The sequence below is a fragment of the Haliotis cracherodii genome, unplaced genomic scaffold, assembly GCF_022045235.1.
Source record: "Haliotis cracherodii isolate W230 unplaced genomic scaffold, xgHalCrac1.p SCAF_9, whole genome shotgun sequence".
Classification (NCBI taxonomy): Eukaryota; Metazoa; Mollusca; class Gastropoda; order Lepetellida; family Haliotidae; genus Haliotis; species Haliotis cracherodii.
Window position 1 is genome coordinate 40,686,838 of NW_027266343.1, and position 8,281 is coordinate 40,695,118.

Sequence of the window (8,281 nt, forward strand, 5' to 3'; positions counted from 1 at the left end):
TTTTTTGTTTGATAGGCATTACTTAGAAGTTGACTGATGACAAAGTAGACACAGTTTTATGGATAACAACTTCTTTAATTCTGGGAAAAGCGACGTTTCGGTATAGATCCTTATACCGTTGTCGCGCAAGACTATCTTGCTTGACAACGGTATAAGGATTATACCGAAACGTCGAAAATTGTGTTTACCTTGACAAGAGATTTCTTGTGAATATGCACAGAGTTTTATCGTTGGTATTGATTGTCACTACGTTTAGGGTGAAGGTTATGAATGTTTCTAGCGAAGCGAAACTTGTTCTGAAATACGAAAATTATTAAAGTGAACTGTGAAATATTTGATTTACGACTTTTTTTTATCTTTTAATGAAAAACTTTTGTCACTATTGATCAAATATCTAACTATCGGATAATATGTGTAATATTTGTCACATGACACTATGGCAATTTTAGAAGCCATCAAATATTGTTCATAATTATGACGATGTTACCTGTCACCACATTTTCATTATATTAGTCCAAACTAAAAGAAGCTGTATGTTGTTGCTACATATCTCGTTCAAGGAACCGCATTTCAGTCAATTAATAATTATCTTCCTAACAAAATCCTAATGGTAACAGTTCAGTTTTCTACCTTGTTTCCATGACACCGGTACCAACGTGATTCTGAATGCTGCACCAATATTTATATTCTATATTCTTATATATGGTGTATATTTACTACGAAAATGCCCCGGACAATAAAAAATAAACCATCTCTCTGGATACACAAGTTACCGTTAAATGACAATTCCGGAAAAATGTCAGCATTTAAGAGTTGCGTTTTATTGATGATGAAATTAGTCTTATTAACAGATAATTTGTCAATGATTGATGGAGAAAATGGAACTGACCCTGGGCTAATCTGATTCACTTCTATAATTTTTGTCTCCTGGATATCCCCATGGCCAAGGGGCGTTTTTGTCTGCAATACACACGTGTGTAGTTCTATGACCTTTATCCTTTTGAAGCCTTTTTCTTTCTTGATGTGTCTGGAGTGGAAGACCACAAAATGTCCGACATGTTCACAAGAACATGAACATGAGGTGTTCGAATGAAGGTTTGAGTGACAGTGTCATGCCTTTGGCTGGGATTTGTTTTTTTGTTTGTTGTTTGACGCCGCACTCAGCGATATTCCAGCTATAAGACGGCGGTCTGTAAATAATGAAGCCTGGACCAGACAATCTAGAGACTGATATCATGGGCATCGATCCATGCAATGGGGATTCGATGGCATGCATCAACCAACTCATCGATCCTGACCACCCGATCCCGTTATTCGCCTCTCACGACAAGCCTAGGTTGCTGACGACCAATCCCAAACCCGATCTTTAGTGGGATATTTTGGGATACTGGGATATTTTGGAATGAATCTCAAAGAAGTACGTCCCTATATTGCCTATTTCGGAGTTTTAAATGATACAAGGTAAGAGATACGCTGTGAAGAAACAAGGCCAATCTTAGGAAATTTTGTGTCGGGACATATCAAATAATTAAAACGTGCCTTGTAACACTGCATTTCATGGAGTAAATATGCTTAAGTATGCTATATAGATCTTTACGTGATGACTGTTGTTAATGTTTTTAGATTCTCTAGCGTTCTAATAATTGTCCTGTTAACATGTCTGCCATGAGACATGTTTGTCAAGAGGAATTTCATAGAGCATGAGTAATACCAACAGACCTTAATACTAGTATTGCAATATTATTCTAGATCTTTGATGGCGTTTGGAAGTTGGACATGCAACTGGTGACAAGATGAGGACCAGCTTCTGTATTACAGCATTAAGAGTGGCATTTGGAAGTGGGACATGCAACTGATGACAAGATGAGGACCAGCTTCTGTATTACAGCATTAAGAGTGGCATTTGGAAGTTGGACATGCAACTGATGACAAGATGAGGACCAGCTTCTGTATTACAGCATTAAGAGTGGCATTTGGAAGTGGGACATGCAACTGATGACAAGATGAGGACCAGCTTCTGTATTACAGCATTAAGAGTGGCATTTGGAAGTGGGACATGCAACTGATGACAAGATGAGGACCAGCTTCTGTATTACAGCATTAAGAGTGGCATTTGGAAGTGGGACATGCAACTGATGACAAGATGAGGACCAGCTTCTGTATTACAGCATTAAGAGTGGCATTTGGAAGTTGGACATGCAACTGATGACACGATGAGGATCAGCTTCTGTATTACAGCATTAAGAATGGCATTTGGAAGTTGGACATACAACTGATGACAAGATGATGACCAGCTTCTGTATTACAGCATTAAGAGTGGCATTTGGAAGTTGGACATGCAACTGATGACAAGATGAGGACCAGCTTCTGTATTACAGCATTAAGAGTGGCATTTGGAAGTTGGACATGCAACTGATGACAAGATGAGGAGCAGCTTCTGTATTACAGCATTAAGAGTGGCATTTGGAAGTGGGACATGCAACTGGTGACAAGATGAGGACCAGCTTCTGTTTTACAGCATTAAGAGTGGCATTTGGAAGTTGGACATGCAACTGATGACAAGATGAGGACCAGCTTCTGTATTACAGCATTAAGAGTGGCATTTGGAAGTTGGACATGCAACTGATGACAAGATGAGGACCAGCTTCTGTATTACAGCATTAAGAGTGGCATTTGGAAGTTGGACATGCAACTGATGACAAGATGAGGAGCAGCTTCTGTATTACAGCATTAAGAGTGGCATTTGGAAGTGGGACATGCAACTGGTGACAAGATGAGGACCAGCTTCTGTTTTACAGCATTAAGAGTGGCATTTGGAAGTTGGACATGCAACTGATGACAAGATGAGGACCAGCTTCTGTATTACAGCATTAAGAGTGGCATTTGGAAGTTGGACATACAACTGATGACAAGATGAGGACCAGCTTCTGTATTACAGCATTAAGAGTGGCATTTGGAAGTTGGACATGCAACTGATGACAAGATGAGGACCAGCTTCTGTATTACAGCATTAAGAGTGGCATTTGGAAGTGGGACATGCAACTGATGACAAGATGAGGACCAGCTTCTGTATTACAGCATTAAGAGTGGCATTTGGAAGTTGGACTTGCAACTGATGACACGATGAGGATCAGCTTCTGTATTACAGCATTAAGAATGGCATTTGGAAGTTGGACATACAACTGATGACAAGATGAGGACCAGCTTCTGTATTACAGCATTAAGAGTGGCATTTGGAAGTTGGACATGCAACTGATGACAAGATGAGGACCAGCTTCTGTATTACAGCATTAAGAGTGGCATTTGGAAGTTGGACATGCAACTGATGACAAGATGAGGACCAGCTTCTGTATTACAGCATTAAGAGTGGCATTTGGAAGTGGGACATGAAACTGGTGACAAGATGAGGACCAGCTTCTGTATTACAGCATTAAGAGTGGCATTTGGAAGTTGGACATGCAACTGATGACAAGATGAGGAGCAGCTTCTGTATTACAGCATTAAGAGTGGCATTTGGAAGTGGGACATGCAACTGGTGACAAGATGAGGACCAGCTTCTGTTTTACAGCATTAAGAGTGGCATTTGGAAGTTGGACATGCAACTGATGACAAGATGAGGACCAGCTTCTGTATTACAGCATTAAGAGTGGCATTTGGAAGTTGGACATACAACTGATGACAAGATGAGGACCAGCTTCTGTATTACAGCATTAAGAGTGGCATTTGGAAGTTGGACATGCAACTGATGACAAGATGAGGACCAGCTTCTGTATTACAGCATTAAGAGTGGCATTTGGAAGTGGGACATGCAACTGATGACAAGATGAGGACCAGCTTCTGTATTACAGCATTAAGAGTGGCATTTGGAAGTTGGACTTGCAACTGATGACACGATGAGGATCAGCTTCTGTATTACAGCATTAAGAATGGCATTTGGAAGTTGGACATACAACTGATGACAAGATGAGGACCAGCTTCTGTATTACAGCATTAAGAGTGGCATTTGGAAGTTGGACATGCAACTGATGACAAGATGAGGACCAGCTTCTGTATTACAGCATTAAGAGTGGCATTTGGAAGTTGGACATGCAACTGATGACAAGATGAGGAGCAGCTTCTGTATTACAGCATTAAGAGTGGCATTTGGAAGTGGGACATGAAACTGGTGACAAGATGAGGACCAGCTTCTGTATTACAGCATTAAGAGTGGCATTTGGAAGTTGGACATGCAACTGGTGACAAGATGAGGACCAGCTTCTGTATTACAGCATTAAGAGTGGCATTTGGAAGTTGGACATGCAACTGATGACAAGATGAGGATCAGCTTATGTATCACAGCATTAATAGTAACGACGTTTGTAATGTCGTTATCAAGGAAGTAAAACGTGGCTATACGTCATGTGTGCAACGCACTTGTCACAAATCAGAAGTTGAGCAACTTCGTTCGCGGAAATTAGTAGGATGGGGGACCGCTTGACTACACTTGGAGTTTCTTTGGCATCGATCCTTTCCACACTGAAGCCTGTGTTCGATATATGTATTTGAATGGGTACTCGGTAGGATTAAATTGTGCCTGTTAACCTTATAGCGCCCCACAGGCAGCTTCGGTTGTATACTCCCCAGGGACCTGAGAATGAAACTCGTGTGCACATTGATCCATTAATCGAGGTACGCTAATAATAACGTTGCGCTTTGAGCATGCTGCTGTGTGGTGTGACATACAGCGCAATATAAATGGCATTATTAGTCTTGTTGATGTTGTTGTTGTTGTTGTTGTTAAAGTGGTTGGTGTTCCATGTTATCTTGTCACATTGTTTTACTCTCGTTTGTTAATGACATCCTATCAATTGAACCTGTTGGGTGTAGACCGTTATGCGCAAGATCATTTTATAGCGTATTGCTTAATGTAAGAAAATCCATAAAGTAACATTTACATCCAAGGTAATGTAAGGGGAAATGATAGAAAATATGATTTTACTGTCATAAAACCAGCAAATCATTCAGCATCATTTCTGACATCCTTTCTTTATCCTGAAAAAAACCAGACCTCCGGGGAAGCATGACGAGAAAAACCGAAATCCCCATTCCTGGACATCAAAAAGTTTCCAACATAAAACATCAATATCTTTCTTCATCATCTGATACAACGAGAGCCCGAAGGTGTTTCCGTCTCTCATAATCACCGCCGCCATCTTGAAGTTGCTGTCATCATCATCTTTGGCTGCTGTCAATGACTGAATCTCCATGGAACGGCAAAATGGCTGTCAAAATATAACCGTGCTTTGAAGTAGGGGCCCTAAACCTTGAACTGGGCAATAAAAGAATGTAATGTCATTTGGAGGACTGCTACTAAATTTATCAGCAGATTGCCACTCCGGAAGTCTCGTTCATGTAATGCTATTTTGTGATATCGAGAGACGACAGATTATCCAGGCAACGCGGAGTAAATGATGTTAGTCGGACAGGAGAATTATTGTTCTGGCAGAACGTGATTCATGTATTTGGGTTATATCCAAAGCTCGGCGAGGCAAACATATCTTTGGCACCTGTGAAAATCAACAATGACAGGAACCATCTAAAATGATGCCAACTTTGCGATTGTGTCCCGTTTGATGAAGGCGCTGAGCGGAGAGCTCTTTTGCCCGCACGACTTACACAGAAGAACACATTGTATATGGGGAGAGCGTCACTGGAATAAAACAAATAATAATTATTTGAGTAAGGATTTTTGAAATGTTAAAACCGATGCGAAGTCGGGACGGATGACTCTTTGGGGGTCAACAAGTCTGTCTGGAACAGTGAACGGGACGCACACGGAAACAATGGCTCTGAAAGGCAGAAATTTGTGGATTTGGTCAGATCCACAGCTCGGAAAACTTATCTTTGGCTGCTGTTAAAATCAACAATGACATGAACCATCTAAAATGAGGCCTAGGTTCCGGTTGGATGAGACCTTTGTCCAATAGGCAGCTGAGACTGTAAATTCCACAGGAAGCTGATTATGAAAGAATTACAATTATGTAGCTACACGAACATCGGGTATTATTATCATCATCATCATTATTATTATTATTATTATTATCATACAGGTTAAAATAGATAAATGTAGCAAAGATGGTTTGGATGATCCTGGCACAGTCAGGCTGGTAAGACTCATCGTCAGCTCAGGGCCCTTGTCCCCTCTACACTCAGCCCAGACTGCGAATGGGACTTCTCCCAGGAAGTGCTGCCTAGTCGAATTATTGTTATTGGCATGGGATATACAATGTGAAAAGTGACATGGGTGATCGAATACAACTTGACCAATTATCGATTACGTACATAGTCATGCCTAACCTAAGGACACGTTAAAGTTTATACTTACTTCTCTTTAGTGGATATTTCACATAAAATAATTCCTTTCTCCTGAAACTCCACCCTTTTCTTAAGAAAGCATAATGTAGAGATAATTGCTTACTGGAGTATATTTATTGTGTATATTTTGCAAATTTCCCTTCCCCGTTATTACCAAGTACAACCCACCTCATGTGTGATTTACTGTAGCTAATTTATAAACAAGACCATGTGTTAGCAATACTAGGCGTGTTAGGTGAGTATCACGATAATGAAATACCTCGTGTGTCGACTCCAATCCTGGGATGGTAATTATAGAAGCACGATAAGGATTTGTCTGGATCTGGAAAAACAGCGCGACAACGTCATAAACGCAGCTATGACGACACGTATGAATGTGTCTGCTTGGTGCTATTGTTGATACTGTTGGTGTCGAACTGGTGTTGTTCAACTAATGTTTTGAACATCAATATACATTACAGATAAGTAAAAAGCCCATCGTATCGGGTTCAGTTCCTTCGTAATCCGTCTTGTGCTGAAGAATGAATCTGTTTTTATGCCGCTGTTCCGGGAATAGGATGACAGAATGTGCTTCACACGTTGTAAAATTATGGGGAATCGAACCTGGACCTTCGGCGTTACGAGAGAACGCTTTGTCCACTAGGCTACCCCAACGCTAAAATAGGCCCCCTGTACACAGCATTACTAACAGGCTCCCTTATAACATAGGTCGTAATAACATCAATAAGTTAATGATGTGTTTTTAATGTTGGATTAAGAAAGTTTTAAACTTTCAAGTCTGTGTTCTGTGTCGTCGATCTTCAACGGCTTGATTAAACCTCCATGTTCAAGAGTATTTTAAATAATTTAATTCAACGAAAAATTGATAAAAACGCGTGATCTATCAAAACCGGCGCCACTCAGGATTTTAATAAAAAATACGCCATACATTCCCCTCCTAATCAAGAAAGAATCGTCATATCAGTGTCACAAGTATAATCCAACGTAAAATTCACACTTACTGCAAACAGAGTCTTTACGATCGGAAACAATATTAAATAAACGGGAGAGAGCTTTTCGGGTATTTTCATAACTCAAGCAGATGGTTTATGACATGCTGTTAAATTATCCTTAGTGTTTGAGTTAATATTTAATGAATCCGCGAGCCACGGTGATTCTCGAATAATGAACGCGTCCTGTCAACGAATTATCAGTACCATAATTGTCAAGGTCGAGTGGTTTGTTGCTGGGAATCCGACTCTGACATTTAGCCGGCGCAGCGTATAGCTTCAATCCGTCTTAAACAATCCAACAAAAAGAATTTAGTTTTAAATATTAAAATCCCATTTTGAAATAAAATGACATGCATTTTGAAAAGAAATAAAGATAAGTGACGAAATTTTGTTTTCAAGGATTCCTATTTTCTAACTATGAAGACAGGGCTTGCAACCATCGGAAGATATATATCGTACAACTTATGTACAAATATGCGTGATTATAATCATCTATATTATCTTGTCATCAGTTGCATGTCCGACGTCCAAATGCAACCAAAGATCTAGAATACCATTACAATATTAAGGTCGACTAGTATTTCCAGGAAACCAAACGGGGCATTCAACAGAACGTCTGCAAATAAACAGCCGGCAAAAGAAAGTTGGTTGGTTGGTTGGTTGGTTGGTTGTTTAACGCCGCACTCAGCAAAAACGTAAACACCCATGTTAGATGGCAGCTATAAATGAAATAAATATGAAATAATGTTTTTAATTTGTTGGTCAAATCCAATTTTCAAATTTATGTTTCTTTTGCCTGTTCTTTTTTTTTATTATACCTAGTTATGAGCAGAAACTATGCTACTGACAACTAATTATTAAAAAAGTAATTCATAATTGGATTTCAGTGGCACCTGCCCAAAACGTTCATATAGACACAATTACACATACAACAA